This window comes from Rhinolophus sinicus, linkage group LG10, assembly GCF_036562045.2.
Source record: "Rhinolophus sinicus isolate RSC01 linkage group LG10, ASM3656204v1, whole genome shotgun sequence".
Lineage (NCBI taxonomy): Eukaryota > Metazoa > Chordata > Mammalia > Chiroptera > Rhinolophidae > Rhinolophus > Rhinolophus sinicus.
Genome location: NC_133759.1, coordinates 19,645,561 through 19,671,916, shown reverse-complemented (window position 1 = coordinate 19,671,916; position 26,356 = coordinate 19,645,561). Strand labels below are relative to the sequence as shown.

At 34.4% G+C, this 26,356-nt stretch overlaps 1 protein-coding gene across 8 annotated transcripts in view; it reads left to right on the top strand.

Moving 5' to 3' along the window:
- RBMS3 (RNA binding motif single stranded interacting protein 3) overlaps window positions 1–26,356 on the top strand; it is a 1,259,852-nt gene that overhangs the window by 1,071,246 nt on the left and 162,250 nt on the right. The window lies entirely within an intron of this gene.

Genomic DNA, 26,356 nt, shown 5'->3' with positions numbered 1-26,356 from the left:
ATAAGATCTAAAAGGTTATATACAAGACCTACACTACAAGATATACTTTTATATTAGTAATTAAACACAATACAATTTTGAAAGTCTATTATATTGATTTCTGAGAAGCCACAACAATTTGTTTACGTTCATTACTGCCTTTTTTTAAAGTATAAAAAAGAAAATAAAACAAAATCCCCCAAATCATTTTAATGATGACTAGTTAACACTTACTTTGTAGAAATTACACTTTGAGAACATACGTTGTTTTTTGTTTTGTTTTGTTTTCCATATCACCATATTTTGATCTGTCACAGCGTATGCCAAACTTTCCAAGTGCATGGGACATTTTTGTCAGGAGGATAATGCCCTTGAACTCCCTACCTAACATCTCCCTGTTTAGTTGCTCACTTGTCCCCTCCTTTTCCCCCTCACTTTCAAGCAACTGTTACCAGAATAAGTAAATAAATAGTCCTGCTATTGAAAAACAGTATACACTCTTAAGTATGTTCATGAAGCACGCTTTATATTATTTATTTAAAACCAAATCATAAACCAAACTGTTACATGTTTCAAACATTAAAATAGCAATGGGATTCAGTGCTCAAATCCTTGGAGACCCCACTGGGGCTCATTTGTGTTACAGGTAGACCTTGAAGGACTGTTGTTCTTAATCTCAGCTTCTTACGCAGTTACGGAACATGCCATGTAGCCAAGCCTAGACATGCCCATTGTTCTTTCTTCCTCATTTATCAGATGTATTTCTCTCTGCCATAAAAGGAAACCATGTTCTAGGGCAAATTCCACTCCCGGTTTTGTTTCTATGAAACACAGTAAGGTATGGTGTGTTAGTTCATGCTACTGTAACAAATTACCATAGATGAGGGAGTTTTAACAAAAACATGTATTTCTTACAGTTCTGACATCTGAGAAGTCTCAGATCAAAATGCCAGTGGGGTTCCGTTCTGCTGTGGGTCCTCTTCCTGGTTTACACATGGCTGTCTTCTCATCATGTCCTCCTCACAGGTGGAGAGAAGTGAGAAAAGAAACTCTCCTGTACCTTATAAGAGCAAGAATCGCATCCTGAGGGCACCACCCTCATGACCTAACTACCCCCCAAAGGCCCCAGCTCCAAATACTATTGCATTGGGGATTAGGGTTTCAACATATGAATTTTGGGGGTACACAAACATGTAGTCTATAACGTGACCATCTAGGAATTTCAGCTCTTTTTTTGATGTCTTGAAAAGCATACATGAAAATATCTGAGGCCTTAAAACCCAGTCTAGCCTGGGTTCAAATTCTACCTTTTCTCTTTAGTAGATATCACCCATAAAAATCAGGTCATTCATACCTATCTTTTTGGGTTTGTTGTGAGGATTGGAGCACATACACGCATTTAATGAATAGGAGCTGCTTTAATACCATTGACTTCTAAAGTTAAGCTGTCTGAACTTTCCAAGGTCTCTGTCCTTTTCTATCTCTAAATCTCTCAAACTCTCATTTGATTTCAAACCAGGTAATGTATACCTTGGAGAATATAAAGGACTTGTATGTAGTTCAAATAATTAATATCATGGATGTTTAGACCTGGAGGAGTTGACTGTTTCTTTTTCCTGGGTTCTTTCTATATATCACATTCTTGCTCAACTACTATAACCTTAGAGGAAGCCTAGGTGTAAGCCAGGAACCATTAGAAAATGTCTAATTAGGCATTAGCACCTTATGGGCTCTTTGTTCACCTACTATTATGTATCTATGTGACTGGGCAGAGGCAACATCTATGTCACCAACTACAAATTTTCCTCCATGAATTCTTAGTTCCTTTTTTTTCTCTCTCTGTTATTTTTTTCATATTATATTCTCAGTGAAGCCATCCTTTAGCCAAAAGTTATTGAATAAATGCTCAGTTGTGTACAGATATTCCAGTTCTCATGGTAATAAGAAAATTATGTCCAATTCTTTGCTTATTTTGATAATAGAATTCCAACAGTTCTGGACTAGCGCAATACTTACCTAAGTATAACCTACTGCCATCATAACATGCATTGTCCGAAGACCATTGTCTGACAAATACTATTTGCCCACATGTCAATGAAGCAATCGTTAAATGATTTGAGCTTATGCCCCTAATCTGTTTGTTCATGCTCTATTTATAGCATGCTGCTTATTTTACTTTTAATCCAATGCCATGCATGTTAATTTCTGAGTTAGAAGTAAGGTTGGCTGGGGACCCAAATTAACAGAGAAGCAAACAGTTGATTTGAAGCCAAGAAGAGTTAGAGCAGTTTGATGTCACAGAAAATGATAACTAGCATTCAGTGAGGTTTCATCCTTTACAAAGTGATGTATGTTCATACATATTATCCTTGTCTTATGGCACTTTCTAACTTTAACACCCAGAACTGTAAATTGTAGGTCCTAAAAACACAGACCCTAGTGATTAAGGCAAGGGGAGTTCAATGAGCTAGGACAAAACAGTAGACTTTGTGGAAATATGATGAATTTTTTTTCTGAATGCCCTGGTGTTATGGCTCTATCATGTGATTTCATTTGATCCTCACAACTCCTTGAGGAAGAAAAGATCAATATTCTTATTTTACAGAAGAGGAAAGGGAGGCTCATAGAAAGGAAGTGACATGTCCAAGATCCTACTAAATCCCTTTCCTTTTCCCTAGTTATGTGGAATCAGACAATTCAGCTTCCAGTTTGACTCTGCTATTTTCTGTCTTGGGACTTGGGCAAACAATGTTTTTAATCTGTACAATGCATGGTAATATCCCACCGCTATGCCTGTATTTCCTGTTTTGTTTTGTTTTCATATTGAAATTAGATGATGACTATAAAGATGCTTCACAAAAAACTCAAAAGTACTGATAAATATAAAACATTACCTTTGGCAGTAGGCGAACCCTGCCCCCAACAATCCCTCGCCAGTGTTATGTGAATGGTTTTATTGAAAGGAGGTTTGTAGGCAGAAGAATGTTAAAGATGAAAATTACAATTGATAGCAGCATCCATCACCTTAATGTAGTCTTTACAGTTTGCAAACTGATTGGCTGTAGTTTTTCTTAGAATAGAGCCAGAAAATATATTTCATCATCATGTTGACACAATTTCATATATATATATATATAAAAAATCTCAAGATACAGAAAAATTGCAAGTAAAGAACAAAGAACATATTTTTAAATTTGAGAGTAAGTTGCTGACATGGTATAGTCTCAACACATAGTAATTATTGTAATTATTATCAAATGAATAGAATTATTATCAATAAGAGTAGAATCATTTTTTAATTTGGCAATATTTGTATGCATAAAAAAAATAGACAGTAAGTTATTTTATTCTTGTATGTGTATTTTTCTTTTAAACCAAGTCGATTTTTTATTTTAAATAAAAGCATGCAAGAATCATTAGAGAACATCTAATCCAAAACCATTATCACAGGTAAGGAAATTTATGCCTGGTTAATTCATTTGTGCTGGACCACAAAGTTGTTTGTTAATTACTTTAGATTTGAGTAAAATTAGCCTTTTTACCACTGTTCTAAACAAACAGAATTATTTGCATCCTTTCCATTGTAAGAGGGTTAGTTATATTCATGTTTTATGTAAAACTAATTGAGAAGAGCATTCTGACAAAAAAAGATACATACATACAATGGCTTCAACCTGAAAGCCGTTAGTTCAGAATCTGTTTTTGACTTGATTAGGGAAATTAACAAAGGAAAGCAAGTCCACAAAACAGGCCTGAATAATTTATAATTAGCTACACAGTATATAGACTTATATTCTATTTGGGGTGATGCTTTTTGAATACATGCCAAGTAATTCAAAGGCAACCCAGAGCTTGGTAAATGGTAAAAGCGAAGCCTGAATGTGTTTTAAGATTGATCACAGAAACTCTACAAATTAGATCAACCATATGCCAATAATTGAGATTCAACTCTATTGTTATGTTACTCTTATGAAATAGTAAAACCATTATACAAAGCTGCACTTCTAATACGCTGAGCTTTATGTGTTTTGTTTTGTTTTAACATGCTCCTTTTCCTTGCTTTTTATTTCTAGAAACTAGAGATAGGCCTCTTTTTTTATGGAAAGTCTCTTTCCAGTTTCTTCCCTGTCAAAAATCTAGTTTGTTCATTTTCAAAGCATGGAATGAAAATTTTCTTTATGACTTAAGAAATGACAAATGAATCTGTGATGTTTTTCTTCTAACGTATGAATGAAGATGCCAGTTTCTTTAACTAGTCAGATTAGTAGTATACCTTACTATATTCATCACACTTTCTTTGGCCGAGACGCGCGTGTGTGTGTGTGTGTGTGTGTGTGTGGTGTTTGTGGGAAAATTCTACTAAATCTCCCAGGGATACCTACTGAATCAATTTAATTCTCTATTCTGAAACTACTAGTAGTGTTATTTTATTGTTGTTGTTGTTTACCTGTGCTGTGACTGGATTGTTGTATTTCTAAGAACATTAAAAAATGGGCAAATATAAAGATATTATTATTCCCTCATGTGTATTCAAAGGGTGAAAATTGGCTGAAAATTCTCTCCCTCTCATTTTGACTTCCCTCTAATATCTGTTCTCAACATTAATTTGTCTTCACTATATAAGGAGTAAGAATGACTTTGAGAAAGTAGCCTGTTCTTTTTCATTCCAGAGCATAATAGATTTTTAAAAACCAAAACTTTGATCCATTAGCCCTATATCTCTTCTCAAGCATAGAATTGGAAACCCACAGAAAGAATCAGAAACCCCTCCCCAAATAAAAAGAACCGAAGGAAAGATATATTACTGTATTTTAAAACAGCAGAGTTCATTTTTTCAACTACTCATTTATTTCCTGTCATCTCGCTAGTACCTTGTCACTGTGCGAGTTTTTCAAGCCAGGCAAATGACAAAATGCTTCTTCCACATCCTCTCCTCTTGTTCATCGAAGTAGATGAAAAAGAACACAGACACAGGTAGTCTTTTGTGACAGATAATCCAAAACTCACACAACAACACTGTGTTCTGGAATGTACGATGTTTTGTGAAGGAGTTATCCTGTAAATTTAGGATTACTTTGCATATCTATGCCAGCTGGTAAAGTATTGATGGATAATGAAGAAAGCTTGCCCAATTTTTAAACTCGCTTGGGTAATTCTCACACTCAGTCAAAGACTTAACACAGAATCCACAAGTAAATGTGAAATTTTATGGAGCAAGGAAGACTAGAGAAATTATGATGGCTTTAGTTTCTTCACTATGTCGGTTTGCAGAATCCAGCCTAGTATATCATGGATCATTAATAATTATTATAAAATAACGTCAGATTTCTGAACCATGGTGTATTCTCCCTCGCTTTATTCAGGTACATTGTGAATCGTATTTCTTTTAGCACCTACTGATTATCCTACATTGAGTCCTGAATAATAGAAAGCTGTGCTTTCTAATCCCATTGCTTTTCACAAATTAAGTATTTTCAGTTGCTTTTTCAAAAAGGATTTGGATTCTTTTGCAATGCAATGGAAGTGGATGCTTTTTTTTCAAATTTGTAAATACCTGAGTCTTCAACATTCACTTTCAAATGTCAAAGTGCATCAATTTTGATTATATGCATTATTAAGCTGTAAATTAGGTGTGTGTGTGAAAATATATGCTTTAATTTGCAAATGGACAATTAAGCAGGAAAACCTTTAGAAGCAGAGCAACAAATGATAAGGTCTTACTTCCCTAAGAGGACAGTGTTTTGAGTATCCAAAGGGGGCAGGGGGATGGAACTACAAGCACCTGTAATAAAATAGTAAGAATGTAAAACTATCAGCATCAAGATTAAATCTTCATATCACAACATGACAAAAATGTCACTGCCTCACTAATTTAGACAGTGTGTTTTTCTACTCTGCATAAATCTAGCCTCTAAGCGTTCTCAAATCCTTTCCTGAATAAAGCAGGGATCGTAATATATAAAAAAATAAATGAAATAAAATATTCTATATGATCTCTGACAGACATGAAATTTGATTGAAGGGTGATTTTGCACTGTGTGTTGAAATTTAAGACATGCGTGGCTTACTGACCCTACAGTCCTATCTGTAGGTCTCTGTCCCACAGAAATAATAGCATCTGTGCATATTTGTACAAAGATAGTCATTGCAGACTTGTCAGTAATATTAAAAAACTAAGAAGGATCCCAATAAGAAAATACATTTTTAAAAATGATTTTTAAAAACTTAAAATGTGCAATGGAGCACTATGCAGACATAGAAAAAGAATAAGATGGTCATATGACAGCTTGGAAAGACGTTTTCTTGCATTCTGTTCTATAACATGAGCAGCTTGTGGCTCATGAGATGTAACGCAGTGCCACTGCAGCAATAACATACTATGTCAAGGGATGTGTGTGTGTGTGTGTGTGTGTGTGTGTGTAATATCTGAATATAGTAGTTTTGGCAATGGGAGACGTAACATTTTCCCATTTTCAAAATCTAAGTTTTTTCCTACCTCTTCCCTACAGCTTAATTCCAAATTTCAGTTTTGGATTATGCAAAACCAAATGCAGTTTTTCCAAATGAATGTCACCAAACTTTAAGTCAAAGCTGCTGTAACCCATATACTGCATGAATTTTATTTTTAAATATGGGTGGATTTGTTTTTTCGATACCCGTTTACTCTAGAGTATAGGAACCCAAGCTTTGTGTCACTTAACTCTCATTTTCCTTTAAGCACAACACTAGTTGGGGCTACTTTTATTGTTCATTCATTTTGTTAGCTATGTCAGCAGATAATATTCATATTTTAATACCCCTGTGGCTGAGCATCAAAGCCTCATAACTTCATCTTTCTCCTTCCCGCTACTTGCTCAATGACCTTTTAAAACTTTAATTATTTATACCCAATTTGGCTTCTTCTCTCTTTCTTTCTGCCTGCTAATGTATCAGATGTAGAATTGATATTGTCAACCACGCAATGGAATGTGCTCCAGGAAATCTCTTGCTTTCTAAAGCCAAGTGACAAATGAAAAAGAAAATGCCAAAGGATTTTTGCAATTTGAAACGGAGTGGGAAAATAAGAATACATTGCTGAAGTTATAGTGTAGTGCATCCATTTCCCCCTGCAGGGAAGAATTTTATACAATACTCGGAGCAGATCTTCTGATCGGCTATTCTGTAAAGCACCCAGGCCAAAAACTGATCTCCTAATCCCACCTCATATAAGCCTGCGTTAAACGGGTTAATGTTTGATTGACCCCAGTTCTTGTAAGAAGACATCACAGTGTGTCTCATCCCGTTACAACGTTTAACTATCCCTTAGACCTGTGGTATTGTTTTGAGAAGAATTAAATTATAAAGGGAGAAAAGCAGAAGAAAAGCCTGAGAAGTGGGAAGGATCAGTACACTGGATAACAGGGCTCGAAAAGCATTACTACTATGACAATAGCAATTCTGATATTGTGATGAAGTTAAAACTCTACTGAGAACAGTATTTTAAGGATTTCTGCTGAAGTCTGTTCAATTAAGGACATAAATTACATGGTCCCTGAGGAAACATTAATCTCAAAAGTGATTTGTTAAAGTGATGGAAAGGAACCTAAATGTGAATTCTCCTTATTTTTCCTTAACTGTGGAATGATCCAAAGATCCAATTAGTACTGATTTACTTTGATTTCCTAACAGTCGATGCAGAAGACATAATAAAATTTAAGGGCCAGAAAATAGGAATTTGTCACTATTTCAGACTTCAAACGTTGACTATATATATGTATATATATATATATATAATATATATATATATATACACACACATATATATATACATATATATATATATACACACACACATATATATGTGTATACATATATATATATATATATATATATATATATATATATGTACACATATATATATGTTCAGCTTTAATGCATCTTTTGGAGCAAGAATTAATATAAGACCTGGTCTTATTTTACTATAATATAAGACTGGGTCTTATATTAATTTTTGCTCACAAAGACAATTTAGAGCTGATTGTCCAGATAGGTCTTATTTTCGGGGAAATATATATAGAGAGTGGGGGGAGGGAGGGGGGGAGGGAGGGAGGAAGGAAGAATGAGGGAGGAAGCAAGAACCAAGGCTTTGTTGGTGGACCAATGAAATAAATGAGGAATTTACCTAAAAATCATTTTATTTTAAACTTCAGTTAATGTTCAGAAATTAGCTTTATTTTATCATAAAAATTTTGGGTCACAAGGAGGTGACCCAAAACTATAATTTTCACTTTATTTTTTTATGTTTCTCCACAGAAATTATGTATATGATGATGGCACTGACATATCAAAAGTATTTAAATTTCCATTTCTACACCCTAACTTTGATGATTTTTTTTAGTTATTTTCCCAAAAGTAGAAATGGACAAAGGAATCAGTGTTTAAAGGGTAGGTAAAACAACATTAAAAAAGTACATTGTTTTAGAAAGTGTTAAAGACAACACACATTTAAATTATATTTTTAAATGTGGTGTGATTCTTTAACATTAGATAATTTCATTCTTCTTATTTTATTGTCCTTATTATTGTATCAGTAATAAGAACATCTTTTTAAAATATCTAGGTGTTAAATTTGTTTTATTTATCTACATGGATAAACTCTATGTGTGTATGTTACACCACACCAGCTTAGCATTTGTACATGTACATGTGTGCATAACTTTTTATTCTAGTATATGACAATAAATTGTTGATTTATTAATAGCAATATGGGTCTTCAACTGTGTCAGAACTTCTGGCCAATTTTCACTAGTAACATTCAAAGTTTATCTCATATTTGATTAAGTTTGTTTTTGTTTTGGGTCTTTGTTTTTGTTTTTAATAAAAGGTAACAGGGAAGCAGGTCATTTCAGAGCTCACATCTTTTGTTCTCCCCCGAGTATGCCTATCTTCTCACAGATATTTTATGAATTGGGAGACAGTGTCCAATTTCTGGACAGTCCTCCTTCAGGTTTGATCACTGTGATGATTAATACAATGGACTAATGTGTCCTGTGAAGACAGCAATGTTAGCCTGAAATGATTTCTAGTAAATGAAGAAAAGAACTTTCTTTCACCTCAGAAATATTGGAGGGAGAAAGAGGTACATGAGCAACATCTGTTTAAAATTAAGATTCTCTTACTGCTACTAACCCATCTTGGTTAGACATTTTCCAATTTTGTTTTATTTCATTTTACTATAGTGTTGACACTATAGTATTAAGGAATACTGTAGTATACTATAGCATTCTAGTATACTATAGTATAGTATACTACAGTATTCCTTAATACTATATATAGTATTCCTTAATACTATTACTACAGTATTAAGGAATTCACTTGTATTCTTATCCAGGAAACATCATTTGCAATTTTTTTTTCTGAATCACAGTCAGATGTAAAGAAATAGCATAATTTCTGGATTATAGTATACACTTAGTTAATGGAAGTAATTATTTTCATCTTGATAGCACAGTGTTTCTTTATGAAGATAGTAATATTGATTTGGGTGGATAAGAACAATAGACATGATAAATAATCTCTAGTTAGAGATAGGTGATGTCTTTTGCTTTAACATTCTATATATCTCTAGTTATATATTTTTTTTTATTCCTATCTTCAAATTAAACTTATTCTGGGCTTCCTTTGTGTTATCTGAGCATTAACTATGTAGATGTCATAGCAGGTTATTTCTGTTTAAGTGAATGGTTGAAATAGTCAGGCTATCTTCGAACTGTTTTGTGTTTCACAAATCTTTTTCAAGTGACATGTCAAGTACACACACACACGTACATATGAGCATATGTCCATGTTCTTGTATGTATGTATGTGTGTGTGTGTATATACATATATAGAAGTTTATAACTTTTTACTCTCAGATAGGAAAATAATAAGTATTAAAGTTAGCAAATTAACATTTTTCTTACCATTCTTGAAAGCTTAGTCATCTCAAATAACAGATTCATGATACACTAATCCTTATTTTTGGTTACTTTTGATTTTCGTAATATGTTAATTATTTAGTTTAGAAACCAATAGAAAATACACCTAAGTAGTAAAACAAATTCTCCTTATAGAAATGTATTACTTTTTGGTGTATGTATATTTTTCAAACTAATTTCATTGATAATGATTTTTTTCCTTATATACACACATATGAATATTCATAAATGGTTTTACATATGATAGATTATTCTAGTACCTATTTTCTTGAAATTAGTATATCATAAACTCCTTCACATATGTATAGTCTCTTGATGGTTTTATTTGCCATAATATTTAACTAATCCCTTTTTATTGAAGATGAATGTTGTTTCCAGTTTTCAATATTATGAATAATGCTGTGATGAACATACTTGTGACTCTACCTTAAATGGGCTCTCAATCATTTGCTTAGGATAAACTTATCAAAGTCATCCTTTGATTTTAATATCTTTTATGGGTCATCATAGATACCTAGTTCAAAATATGGTAAATATTTTACAACCAACTCTAGAAAGCTTTATGCATGTTATTAAAAATAATGTTGTCATAATATTCTTGGCTTTCAGCCAAAAAGGAATCAGTTACGATGTCTTTCTAGAAAGTATTGATCCCTCAGGGAACTATGTTGCACTATACAGAGGTTCAAAATTGATGTCTCATTTTCTAGTTTTTGCAGAGTGGTTTCTAGTAAACCACAAGACTAGGAATAAATGATATTAGTTTAGGAAAACAGATATTTAATGCACAGCTACCTGTTATGTGCTCCTCCTTACAGAAGATAAAGTTTCAGAATAAATGTTTCCTTGAAAAATCCAAATTACTTTTTGGAAAATAGGTGTGCCTGGTTTCCAGTTTAAAATGAAAGCAAGATGACTTTGAGGCCTGGGAAATAAGGCCCTAGTATTATAGTTTTAAGAATTTTTAACATTAGAGTTTTAAAAAATTCTTTTTTACTTACATAATTCTAGCTGTAAGAAATTAAAATACTCTGAAGTATATGGAGTAAAATATATGCCCAAACATTTTCCTATGCCAAATTAAGCACATATAGATTTGACCATAGATGGAAATATAAATACTTTTGGCAACTTGATTTTGATTGATAATATGTAATATAGATCCAACTCATTCTTTGAAATGATTTCATAATATTCAATTGCATCAATATACCAAAATTAACTTGGTCATCTCCCTATTTTTACTATAGTGAAAATGATTAAAATTTATATTTTAAAAATGTTCATTTATTGAGGGCTTAAGTACTTTATACGTATGATCTCATTTAAACCATGTAACAACCCTAGGAGGAGGAAACAATACTTCAAAGAACATCTTACACACACACAATGACATTTCTATTTTCTATTTCCGTCACTGGAATTGCAAGGCAATCGAGTAAGTGCTTTTAACATGTAAGTAGATGATGTTGACTTGTCGCCCCAATTTACAGAAAATTTAAAACTAGAATATTTAGTTTCAGAGTAGTTCATTGCTTTACACACACACACACACATGCACGCACGCACGCACGCGCACACACACACACAGAATAAAACACTTTCCTGGGATTGGTGGCACTTGAGAGTATTGGTCAGGTATCTTTCATAACACTAAAAGCTCTTTATCTTTTATTCATGGCTCTTACAATCCACATGATCCCAGAGAATATGTTTTCTTTCTTTAGTTTTTTAGAGTTTTATTGACTTTATTTCACATCCCTGTGACTATTTTGTCAATTTGTACTTCCTAATTCCTTCACTTTTCTCACCCATTCACTCAGCCCCCTCCCCTCTAGCACAGTTTATTCTCTGTATCCATGAGTCTATTTCTGCTTTGTTTAGAATAAATGAATAAACGAAAAAGAGAATATCTTTTTAAAAAGATGTTAAAAGCATCTGTTGAATGTCTCTATGAGAACTGATGTTTGGAAAAAGACATCACGGGCAGTACTGTAATGACGATTCTTGTGATGGCGTGAAAGATCAGGATTGCCCAGGTACCACTGGTTACACATCCGCTCATCTCCACTCCCCATCTAACCAGTACTTGTCTGGGGCGCCTGGCATCTCATCCCCAACTGCAGCACAAGTTAAGCGCAGATTTAATTGTCATGTCACTTAGTCTAGATGCAGGAACAAGCATCACCCCTGGTCATATAAGATAATCCCCAGGTTCCTAAGCCCCCTCTCTGCACCCTATTTCCCATACACACTCAAACCCTGAGGTCACCCCTCTCAGCCACTGCGCACCAACGGTCATTTATAGTTTTCTCCTTTGGAACTCTAAACCCTTAAACCCAGTTGTATCGCTTTTTTCTTCCCCCTGGCCTGCACATTTCTCCTTAGGAAACCATACACCATCATGTTAACAGTACAGGCTTTACAGTGACCTCTGGTTGGAAATTGATGGCAATTTATTTAATTCCTCTAAGCCTCCATTTGTTCTTTGTTATCATAGGGTTAAAATTAAAATTAAAAACAAGATGTTGTGAGGATTAAATAAAATAGTGTATTAGCGGCTCCTGTAGCTAGGAACGGATCCCTGCTGTAATTCACTAAAAGTTAAATTTTAGTTATACCATCGTTCAGAGCTGTCTGGGTGTGGAATCTAAACCATGCCCACATCCAGAAATCCAGGCCTCTTCCATTAAGTGACTTGACAATTTGGGGGTCCTCTGAGTCTTCCTCTTCTTTCCAGTTAGCAAGCAAAGAAAGAGAAAAAGCATGAAAGATTGCCTGAGTAGCAAACCCAAGAGTCATGTACATCCCTCCCACATTTCATTGGCCACAACTCCATCATATGACGCAACCCCTCAACTCAGAAGAGCGGGGAAATGTAATCTGTTTGTATGCCCAGGAGAAAGAGAACACAGATGTTGGTGAACATTTCAGCAAGCCTCTGCTGTGATTATCATTTGGATATAACATCAACACATTTTTGTTAATTGGCACAACTTCTAAGCATTCCTCTGACGTTTATTTGCTTTGCTAAAATTTAACCCAGCCAAGCCCAGAAATCAAAGGTTTTTGCAGTGATTGGAAACAATTTAATACAAAGATATTATTACAAGTACTCATAATTTAGTTATTTTTATTTTTTCCAAAAAAAAAAAAAAAATGAACCTTCAAAAAAAGTTATTTCCATATCCAAAAAACTCTTGTGAGCTAAAATAATTGACTCGCGTAAGTCAGTGATGTTCGGTTCCAATTGGCACCTAAATAGATACATTAAAAAAACAGGTAAATGGAAAATGAAGCAAATATCAAATATGTCTTATTAGTTATCTCTTTTGTTACTCTATAATTTTTTTTCAGTTTATTGGGGTGACAATTGTTAGTAAAATTACATAGATTTCAGGTGATTATTATTTTTAATTAAATTTTTAAAATGTACATTTTGAGAGACACAAGTTTAATTTAATAGCTGTGTGTTGTCTTAAATTTTCATTACTTTTGATTGAATTTGAAAGTAGAAGTCAGCATGCATTTGGGAAAGAAAAACAGCAGAAACCAGAAAGGCTTTTGGTCAGCCTCCTCAACTTAAAAAAAGTAGGTTTATCGATGCAATGCCATCTTCCATTTTGGAATATAATATTCCTCGTGAGAACTATGTCTACATAAGCTGATGTGGACAAAAGAATAAACTATTTGAAATAAGTTTTGGAAATAAATAAAATATTAAAAGAAGTAGAGTCATTGTAGACGCAACAGTCTACTTCAGTGCTCTTCCTAGAGTCAGTGTATTATGGAACCACACATATAACTAACCATCCATTCATCCATGTAGCAAAGATTTACTGCACATCTGCTATATGTCATACTCTGTGTTGAGTTAGATTTTTACAGCAAGTTTTTTTTAATACTAGGTTCAGTGTTTCAACAGTCTTCTGATTTAGGTTCATATAGAGGTAGGTAAAGGAATATAGATATAATAAAAAGTGAGAAAGATATATAATTATTAAATGTCACATTAGACATTATGTGTCTTAATAAGATTCAGGTTCTGTATTTTTCATGGAAAATCTTAACTTCTATCAGTACCTACTAAATTAGCCACCCCTCCCCCAGAGAAGTTACCAATCTTCTCCTCCACCAACTATGCACAGTAATATTTTTCTATTCTTGCCTTAAGTTATCATTTAAAATGTCTAGTCATGTGATAGGTTAAGTATAATCCTAATTTTAATTTTTTTTCAGAACTATGAGGTTGTGTAATTGTTTTTACATCCTTTGTCCACATGAGTCTTTTCTTTCTGAGTTTTCACTTACTAACTTGTTGATTTTTCTAGTTGATTTTTGATGAGACTTAAACCCTGCTGATAGAATTTCGCAGTGATTCAGGCTTGCATTCGATATCAACCATGCACTTATACATTTTTTGTTGTTGATGATGATAATGATAAACATAAATGCTTTGAAAAGTGTGAATAATATTCTACTCACTTGATTTTCTTCACAGAGAGTGGGTGGAAATAAGCAAAACACTATATTATGCTTCCATCAACCAAATATACTATAAATATTGATTAATTTCTTCAGATATCCAAATCTGATTAGTAAAACGATAATCACTCTGTCTTTTATTTTCTTCACATCCCCTGAAAACATATTATATGCTTCCTAATAGGCCTCATGCTGAATAAGCCTGGATTGGTTATTTTTAATTTAGCAGTTCAAAGGAAGGTGTTTTCTCCATAATAATAATCATTTGCCTTTCTCAAGTGAATGAGTATTGAATTTTACTATCAAAAACCTACATAACTGGAATGTAAAGCAGTGGATTTTAAATTAAGCATTTCTTAATAATTTTCTAAAAACAGGACATTTTAGTAAAAAAGAAAAAAGAAATGAATTCCATTGTCACCCAACAAGATAAGAAAAGTTGTCAGATTTGTATACTACTATGTTCATAGATTGATGATATTAAGTCAAACAGCAAGTGTTCTAGTCTTGTCTCCTACCGTGGGGCAACCCACCCACACTCCTGATGTAGTGTACATCCTACCCTCACAGGCCTGGGCCTCCTTATTATTTATATCTGAATTTCAGGTTTGTTTCTATACCTACAAGTAGTTTACAAAGCTATTTACCATATCCCTATAGTTATGTATGGCAGGAGTACACCAACTTTTACTTAAGCAAACAGAATGTAAATATTTTAGCTGTGTGGGCCATAAATTCTCTGTCGTAACTACTCAACTCTTTCCATAGGTAAAGAATAAATGAATGGTGGTAGCTATGTTCTAATAAAACTTTATTTATACAAAGAGGTGGAAGCCCAGATTTGGCCCATGGGCCCTAATCGGTCGACTCCTGACATGTAGTATTTGCCAGTATATATATATATATTAATTTTTTGAATAGCATCAAAATATAAATTTGGCAAATTTTTGTTTACATTGAACATTATATTTTGAAATTTATATTGGTTGATACATATGGATCTTGTTCATTCATTTAACATGCTATGGAAAATTCTTTATCTAGTCTTTTAATGATGAGAATCTAGGTTTTTTTTCCAGTTTTTCACTGTTGCCAGCAATGCTTCAATGAGCATTCTTCATATTCTCTCCCTGTGTTTATGTACAAAAGATTAGCAGTGGTACTGCTTGATATTCAGAAGACTTATCAGATTCTGTGTGTCTAAGTTAGCAGTTCAAAAGACATATTCTAGTAGACAAAAATCATGGACAGCAGAACTCAGCAAACTTTTCTGGTGAATCTGGATAGAATCAAGGCGTTGAAGCCATTTTCTTTATTTCTACCCCTTATAGTAAATATTAGGTAAAGAAAATGGTGAATTTAAAAGAAAAGAAAATGGTGAATTTAAACACTGTGGTTTATATATTTAATTGTCATGTTATCAAAACAAGGGTTTTATTTTTAAAATGGAATAATTTGTGCTTGAAAAACACAGACCTTTCTTGCAAATGGAGTTTGATGATTTCCATGCTAATTTTTTTCCAGTGATTCAATTAATTACCATCTTATATTTGCTGAATTTTGATTTTATTTTTCTTCTTGTGTTCAGATCAGCTAATTGAAACTATAGCATTTTATTAAAAATGTAGCTATCCATAAAAACATAATACAAGTTTTCTCTTTTACCCTAAGACAGTCTCTACCACCAAGTAAATTTTGATCTGCAAGATTGTAACATTTCAGGTTCTTTGTCTGTAATTAAGATAAACTACCAATGGATAGACAGTAGAAAGTCATACTTCGTAAACTCATCAAAATTTCGATGCTACAAAATTCCAAGAGTACAAGAGAGTATACAATTGAAAATAAGTCTCTTTTCAACTAATTCTTTTCCCTGGAGGCAGCCAGTGTTAAAAGATTCTTCAGTTCTATTAAAGAGATATTCATTGCATAGAATAGTGCTGTTTTTTTAATTGTAATAGATTGGCTTCCTATAGAAGGACAAATGCAAAATGCATGTTCATCTACTTCCTTATTGTTTTTCTACCAAGACAGAATTTGTAATCCAAACTGCCAAGTATATTGCTACTTTAATCATTGATAGATATTTTTAAAGGTTTCATGAAATAGAAGCATCTAGGCACAATTTGATTTTTCTCTCTCTTTTTAAAATAAAATCTTGCTGAGATTATGAAGAGTTTCTTGAGATTCTTTTCTATAACTTTTACTATTTTCAATTGTCTTAGAATTTTATATTTACCTCTTTAATTCATAACCATGAACTATCTTGCATAAGCTCCTGGGCCTCCTGGTTATTTCAATCTATATTTTAGATTTGTTTCTATACCTAGATATGGCCACAAAGCTATTGGCAACTAATCAGGGTTGTTTACATGACTCCAGGACATGACAAGATAACAGTTACTCAATGCCTAAATATGCAAAGCTAACAAGCATGGACTTTTAAAGCAGCCACAAAAATTTAGGCACCATTTCTGCTTTCAACTATCTTATGTTTTCATAATTACATGATAAGCAATCTCTCTGTGAGAGACTACAACAGTTTTTATACTGTGGAGCCAGTGTATCAGGATTGCTTCCTATAGAATTATTTTCTAGAAAGTACAGCAGAACAATTTCAAGAGGAAGTCTGACAAGAATATTTTACAATTTAGGGAAGCTGCAAAGTAGGCTAGCAACTAAGTCTCATTCTGAGATTTTGATATCAGAGGCACAGCAGTGAAGACGACGGGATATTTGTAGTTAGATCATTAAGTTCTTGCCTTATTTTCCTTTCTCGTTGCTTCTGGCCACATCAGGTATTGGTGGAAAGTGAATCCCTTTTTATGGTCACTCAGCTATAGAAACTTCATAACACATGATATAGAAATAGATTATGTCTGGCTGTTCCTTTCTTAAAACTCAACTGTTACTTGACTCATAGGGAACATTATTCCCCATTATGTGTTCATTCATGGGTCATTACTACAAATTCAAATACAGGATTGTCATTTTACAAACTATACAAGGCTGATGATCTTTCAGTCACTGGATTTAAGGCATTCTTGTGTGGGTTTTGTCAGGGCTGTATGTGCTCTTTTTTTCACATTTGCCGAGACAAACCATTCATCAGGGCATTCTGTGGAATTTGCCACTTCCTTAGTCTGAGTGTGTGACTGCAAGTATTTGAGAGTTTTATTCCTGGCTTCCTTTAGACTAGTGAATGCCTAATTTCAAATGAACTATTTCTGTCAGTTTCCTAGTTTAATCCCTGTTGCCATGATTAAGTAGCCCAAAACATTCTTCAATGACGTCTGAGGCTTTGGAATTTAAAAGTAAATTGCTTCTGGGAAAAACAAATCAAACGTGCAATGCAGGCCTACAGAAAGTGCATTAAAACATATTACACTGCACTTTCTTGGTGGAATAAATTGAGAGTCACAGTAATGATTCTTCTAGCAATGTCAGATTCTGAGACACTTCGATTAATTTTGGCTTTAGATTGAGTTTCTTTCCAACACCCCACTCTCTATTTGATGTGTCTACATTTTTCAATGTATCCAATGACAATTTATGCCATAAATTATTGGCTTTGGGGCCAAAAACACAGAGCAGAAAGGTAAAACGATATACTGGAGAGAAGGCAAGAAGAAGATGTGGATTTGATTTGATTTCCCATTGCTGACTTTTTATGTGACTTTGGGCAAACCGTAACCTTAGCGGGCCTTCATTTATGCCATCATTCCCATCTACCTGTGATGGTGTCATGGCGGCCATATTACGTTTGAGACATCTTCTGGTGTGGAGTGGTGGAGTTGGTGGTAAGAAGTACTCTGAAATTCTCCAGTGTCTCATAGGCACCTTGCATGCCCTTTTAACCTATAAATTAAAAAGGACAACTTAGTAAAGTCTGGAGGTACCTGGAGGAATACATTGTGTTGATTAATTCCAAAAATTAAATACCTCATTTTTTCTAGCAATGAAGAGACAATGACTATTTACATTTTTAGTTCACATTCAAAGTTGTGTTGCAAACTTGACTTTTAAATTTTTATTTTTTCTAAAGTATAATATATCTATAGAAAATATACGTATTATAAATAGTTTGATACATTTTCACAAACTGAACAGCATTGCAATCAACATCCACGTCAAGAAGCAAAATGTTACCAGTTTTTCTAATGACCCCTCATGTTCTCTCCCAGTCACCACACATCCACCCACTAGGGATAACCACTGTTGTCACTTTTAGCACAATAGATGAATAATACCTGTTTTTGTATGATATGAGTGGGATCTTACATTTCAAACTCATTTGTGCCTGTCATTCCACTTTAAAGGGTTTATAAGATTCACCCACACTATTCCCTGTAGATGTAGAGTAGTTCCCACTGCCTAGAAAGCTATTCTTCATTCCCCTTCCCCAGCCTTTCCTGGCTTTACCTACCCTGTCGTTCATATGACACCAATTTCCTCCCACAAATCATAGTTTCTTCATCACCTCTTTAGTGATGCCTCCCTGACAATCTGTCTCTACAGACCCTCTTCTTTCATGTTCTAAGAGTTCATCTGGTTCATTTATTTCTTAATTATTATTACTACGTATAATCATTCATTGGTTATTTGTTTACTTGTCATACCTGCATCTTATTTAACCCCACTAAAGTATAAACTCTGTAATGGTAAGGACATGCCTCTTTTGTTCATGAATATGGCAGGCTGAATAAGTACCCCAGAGATGTCCACGTCCTAATCCCCAGAATTTGTGAAGCTGTCCTGTGAAGTGGCAAAAGGGAATTAAGATTGCAGAAAGAGTTAGGGTTGCTAATCAGATGATCCTTACTAGGGAAATTATCCTGGCCTAGCTGTATCGGCCCGCTGTAATCACAGGTTTCTTAAAAGAGGAAGAGGAAGGCAAAAGACAAAGTCAGAGTAATGTGCTCTCTGAAGGATTTGACACAGTTTCTGGCTTTGAAAATGGAGGACAAGAGGTGAGGAGAGTGGGTGGCCTCTAGGAACCAAAAATTTAAGGACTTGGATTCTCCCCTGAAGTCTTCAGAAAAGGAAACAGCCTTGGTGACACCTTGAGTTTAGCTCCATGAGACCTGTGTCAGACTTGTAACCTACAGAACTACAAGATAATACATTTGTCTTGTGCTAAGCTACTGAGTTTGTGGTAATTTGTTATACCAGTAAAACAATCCCTAACACTTTCTAACTGGAATATATGAAGTTAAAAGTGAAAAATGACGTGAGAGTTGTATATGAATTGAGGGAGAGTTCCTATTAGATGGGATGGCCAGAAAAGTTTTCATAAAAGTGTCACATTTGATGTAGTGCTGAAAGAGGAGCTGGGTTTAGTCTAGTAGAAATACACAGCAAGAACCTTTCACCCAAAGATAGTATGTGAGCAATAATTGAACAGGAGGATGTGCAAAATGTTGAGATGAACAATGGCTGTAGAGGACTCATGGATGGTGATGGTTAAATTTGCAGCCAGCATATTAACTGATGCTACTATTTCAAATTAAAATTTCTATAGCAATAACTACAACTAATCATTACAGCCACCTAATCTCTGAGATTGACACCAATATACAGAATTTACAAGCCTAGTTGGGGTCTTAATGACCGACTTGACCAATACCAAAATGGAAGAGCAGTTAGCTTTCAAAAAATTTCAAGAGCATCATAATAACAAGTATAATAGTAAGAACGTGCTACTATTCATAAGAAAATATGAAGAAACATTTGAGATCTACTGTGTGTAAGAGACATCGTGCTTTCTAAGCTTTGTTATTTAATCCTTGGAACTCCTTGAAATGAATACTATTATTAATCCCATTTGTAAACTAATGATAATACTCAATCTTAGAACAGTTAGGTGAATGGCCTAAAGTCTTGCTGGTGGTAGGTGGCAGAGCTGGGATTTGAACTGTTGCTCTATGACTTTGAAAGGCAAGTTCTTAGCCAGTTAATATCTCTCATATATGACAAATCAAAATTGAATGATGATACAACTTATCTTAATTTCAAAAACAGTTTGAAGATTCTGGAGACATGAAGAATATCACAGTTTACTATCTTCCAATTGAATAAAAATTAATAAATTGTGTTTAGTTCATATTTCTTGGATTATATTTTAAGAAAACCTAGTAATATAAAAGGAGAGCTCATTTTACTCAGCATAAAAGATAACACAGAGAGAATGGATTATGCTTCCAGTATTTTCACACCATCTTGCCAAAGGGCCTTTCCCATATATGCTATTCATACTTTCAAATTTTATATTAGCTCTAGAATCCTGTAAGTTCATTTCATGTTGTCAAACTTGATGATATTCATCCTCAGAGGCCAATTTAAGATTTCAAGATAACTTGCGTTAATGGATAAATTAGAGAGAGCTTAGTAAGAGTTTTACATTTTATAGATGAAGAAATGGTTTGGGGAGGAGTGAAATTATTTCCCAGGTCACCCATTTACTGTGCTAAATGCTGGAGTTACCTCTGCAAATTAGGCACTGGATTACTCTCAAGATCCTTGCATTGCTGTTGTCTCTGAAAGGTCATCCTTTTCAGAACAAGCTAGAGAATTATAGCCTCAGATATTAGGTGCAAATAACATTGCGGTGTAAGATTTCATGGAGCCTATTGGTGCCCTTACCCAGGTCCCTCGTACCAGGCTGGAGTGCTTCTCTCCCAGCCTCTGTGGGTGCTGAGAGTTCACATGTGTGCCCTTCTCCTAAAAATTACCTTTAGCAGTGGGGAGCTACCTTCTCCAGAAATTCATTGGATATTAAACCCTTATCCTAGGGTCAGTCCACAGCCAATGACTGACTGCCATAAGGTCAAGAAATGAACATTCTTGCTTTCAGGAGGGATGGCTTGATGGTAGCATTCCTGCTTCCCAGCTTCCCGTGAAATCAGGCTGACACAAGACTCCAACCTGAGATTACATCCCTGCCTGGGTTCTCCCCATGCTTTACCTTACTTCCTTCATTTCCTTCTGGTTTCACTTGAAAACACTCATTTGCTCTGCTCCTAAGAAACCCACCTAAGTCAGTGTCACATTTCTATAATTTTCTTGCATAACTTCCAGATACAACTTCTTGAGAAAGACCTAGTTTCTTACACTTGTTCTAGAGAAAGTGTTCTTCTATGTATCTAAATGTCACTCTTCTCTAGATATAGCGCACTCCAGAAGACAATGCTTTAGGGAAGAGATAAAAACCAAAGAGTTCTAACAGAATCTATTGTGGAAGCCACTTTGACATCTGGACATCTGAAGACTTTGAAGATTAATGGAGACACTGGATAGACGTTGTCCTGACTCGTGATCCCGTCCTCTTTCCTCAGCTTACTCACTGGCTCTCTGTACATTGTTATTACGATTTAGGATTTAGTGTAATTCTTTGCATGGCCCTGAGTAAAATTGTTTACATGATAGGAAAGATTATTGTTGAACTGTTCCCAACCTCTTGGAACAATGTTACAGGAATCAGAAAAATCTGCCCTATATTCACTAGCCTCGGTCAGAGACTGAAATTGTTCATAATTGAAATTATGCTGCAGCAATGTGACTTTTTTCTTCAAAGAGGTGCACTGGCCGGAGTAAAATGAAAAAGAAAAAAAAAATGTACACACACACCCTCTTCTCTTGAAAGACTGAATAAATGCATAAATGAGTGACATGGCTGGCTGGATAGCTGGCTGAATGAATGAATGAATGAATGAATGAATGAATGAATGAATCAGTGGAAGAAAGAGTGACTGAGTAGACTTGCTACAGTTTCCTGAGGAATAACTTCTTTGTTCATGTCTATTCTTCAGTTAGAAAAAGGTATTACTAAAAATTTAACTAAAATCACAGAAGAGAAACGCAAGCTAGTATTTCTTTCTCTTCACTCTTTCTCCTTTTTTCTCATCCACGTGATAACAACAGAATATATTAATTATTTGGAATTTCCATTAAGGAATACATTATGCTGAGACTCATTCTCTTCTCAAGATGTCTACTGATATCTAATAAGGTGTTTCCCATTAGTTTCTCCAGAGATAACTTCTATCCCTTGGGGCACATGATGTTTTGAAAATTTAACAAGTTTGAGAAGGAAACTTTTCCAGCTTCCCAGATATATGTTTAAGAGGGACATTTTATTTTAAAAGTGGTATGATTTAAAAATGTTTAGTTCTTCATAGGTATGCTTATAGCCAGAACAATAAAAAAAATATACTGACGTAAGAGGTTTTAACACTATAATTACACTAACTGATTAGCACACCTAAAAAATCAACAGTGAAAATAACTTATTACTTTTGAATGAAACCTTACGAAATGAATCAGAAGTTAAACTAAGTAAAATAATATGGGTAGAGGAAATTCAGTTTGAAGCCAATGTAGTCTTGAGTTTTTCACAATGCTTACAACCTTATTCTTTGTCTAAACCTCATACAAGTGAAGGCTGATGACAATTGTCCTCTGAAAGCCTCAAGTGAAGGAACATGTTAACCATAGACCCTTTTTTTTGTTAACACGCATAATATGTCACTATCATTACATTTAGAAGACGGCTATTCCATTGTTATTTTATTCTTACAACACCCTCGTGCTTTATTATGTTGCCTCTGCGATGCCACTGGTTTTTACCCCATGATTTTTAAATTGCTGTCATCAAGAGCTGGGGGAATGTGTGTTAAGACCAGTTAACTCTGAAAGTTCACTGCAGTAAAATGATTTTTTAAAAAGTAATTAAAATATTTAGATAAAATTTTAGAACATTAAATAAAATGCCTTCGATTAACAAATACAGTGTATTATGGTACTTCTTTATAAACACAATTCCTTTGGTTACTATTGGCAAGATAACAAAATGTGATTGAAATATATATAAAACCCCACAGTATAAATGAATGCAGTGTCCTACAGAGAAAAGATATACACATGGAGTTATTTTTAAGTGGTAATGACAGACAAGTCAGAGCAAAAATGACAAGGTAAGTGTATAGCATTGTGACACGCAGTGGCAGAACTCCTATGAGTTTTAAAGGCATCAAGATCTAAGAAAATACAGCCAGACCTCCTCACATGAGCCCCCACGGGGTCTTCAATTCATTTACACTGTCATTTTGTTCCTTGTCATTAGAATGAGACACCCAGATTTTAATGACCCACTTCCTTGGCAAATAATAATATAAATAAGTAAACTATCTAATCTGACCTTTCCATTTATCTCTAATTTGAATCACTACTTTAAGATACTGTACCAGTTATATCCCCGACAAACAATGAGGGATCAGAAGAGATAGCCATTCAATAAAACAACTTTTAAAGATAATGTACTGATACCTTTTTCTTAGAATACGTATTATAAAAGTTTCAGGTGCTATGGAAGTATAATGATATAAAATGAACCGAGTAGGGAAATGGAAAATAATGCAACTGTGTTTGGTGCACTATCATAGCTGAATTTTAGGAAATCTGAACTGACAATAAAAAATATTCTGTGTAAAATTAATCACATATTTTTTACATGAATTTCTAGTTTCTTGGTTCATCAGAAATCAGCAGACATATCTATGAAAACAAATGTCTTCTTTAAACTAGGAAGCTTTCATCCTGTTTGGTGCCTAAGCTAGATGTCTTTGGAAGTTGTTATATAGGGTTGCAATTGCAAACCAATTTCCAAGTTTGCTCATATAGTATAGACTTCAGCGTCGGTATCAGATTCAACTAGGAAAAGATCTGATGGTGAAATTGTTGCAAAATTATTATGGTGAAAAAAAGGAAGGAGTTGGTATTTTTCTCCTCGGAATGCTACCCATTTAGGTAGCATACTTATAGTTACTTTGATACTTATCTGAGTATGCAGTTACTTCACTCCTCTGAAATGTGTTTTTCTCCATAGTGCAAAGAGACCATCACAAGAATTAGAAGTTTGTGAAGGGAAAGTGGTAAGTGATAGGTCTGATGAAACAGGTTCTGCTGGAATACTGAGCTGGCTCACTCATCTTTACCAACTGGTCTGATTGTAATAAAACTTGAAAGAGAAGCAAGGGAGGAATTGACTGGTCTGAGAATCACAGAATTTGGAATCAGAATGGACCTCCAGTATGGCCTCCTACATTCCAACAAGTAAAGAAGTGTGTTTATTCACAGCAGACTAAGTGCCTGACCCAAGATGATATCTCTATTCTTTGGTCATGGGGGCTAGAACCTTGTTCTTTCTTGATTGCTAGAGAAACTTTTGTCAAGTCACAGGTCTCAAAAGTCTCCTGTACTCCTCTTTGAAGATTCTTGTAGCTTCACTCTTATTTGAACTGCTGTCAGTCAAATTCAGCAGGAACAATTTGTAGTCAAAACAATATTAGAGCTAATGGAATCTGTGGATTCAGTGATTCTTTCGAGATGGTGATGCTGGCAGTTTGTATAGTCAGTGGCTTTCTTGTGAAAATTTCTCTCTTGCTTTTTCTTACAAATATATTACTTTGAATAAATATCCTGGAATCATAGACATTTTGGATCTGCAGTGTTCTTATGTTTTACCTTAACTAACTTTCTCCTTCATTTTATAATATATATGCTGACCCAAGAGGGTAAATGGGTTCCTCAGATCACATGGTTTCTTTGTGCCTGAGTTCGGGCTGAAACGCTCAATTCTGACTTACGTTCAGAGGCTTTCTCTCAATGTCATACCATGTTACCTCTGTTAGAGTAACTAGGATATGTTTCTTAAAACCAGAACCATAGGTGATACGTTATTTGAATGTCACACCACATCTTGGACAAGTTGGAGCAAAAGTACACTTCCTAAGAAAAATAATAAATGAATTCGAATTCAGCCTATTCACTAGGTAACCTACACATTAGTCAACAAGATGGCAGGCTAGAAGAAACAGATGAAAAAAGATGATAGGAAAAGGCATATGGACATGCAATAATTAGATTGTGTCTTTGTTATATTTTTTTGGATCATAGTAAATGCTCTGCCTGCCGGTAACCTCACAGAATCCAGAAACTGTGAGTCATTTTTCTCCTTTCCCCTTGCTTTTACCCTTGACTTTTCAGGAGTATCTCAGTTCTAAATAGCTCTGAATAGAACTGTTTAGCTGCCAACCTAAATCTGTTAGCTATATTCTTGTAGAAATCACTTTGAAGCCACATGAAATTTTACAGTCCTCATACCCCACGGAGCCTTAATTTGCCACTATGTAGTAGACCCTACTCTCCTTCTGGAGGCTCTTAACCTGTCCCTTTCCAGTCATATATGCCTTCAACTCAAGCTACTTATCATTGTTGTTGTTTTTGTTATAGTTGTTTATTTTGTTTTAATATAAATAGACCATTCGACAATATTCAATGAGACCTCATATAGGCTGCCAAGTTGATACATACACTTACTCGTCAGAAAGGTATTTAACACTAAGTAACTCAGAACACAGAAAATAATGCATTTAGCACATTGTCCTCTATGATTTTTTTCCCAAACCCTAAGTGATACAAGAGGACAGGACATACATCTTTCTTTCAAGTGGCTTATCAACATTGTCCTCCACGTTACCTAGCTTGTTAAATTAAAAATATGTACTTATAAAATTATGTCACATTCAAAGAGTTCAAGTTATGAGTTTCGCATTTCTCTAGACAGGACTTAAAAAACAATCTCTGGCAGATCACAGACTAAGAAAGGTAACAGATGTTGGATTGGAAACTGCACAGTCTAGAGGAGGAAAATTAATTTGCGAAAAAGTAGCTTTTTTTCTTTCTTATGTATGTTTTTAATGGTCTTAAGAAAGCAGAAGGGGAATATTTGCATTATCTGCAGTTTGCGTGCTGAAGCATTTGTTTTTCTTTCTATCCTAAACAGAATGGTCTGTTCAGTAATAATCCTCGTAGTGGAAAGAAGAGTCAAGTAATGCTCTGTGTCTCTGGCATCAGCCTGCTGTTAGCAAGCAAAGTTC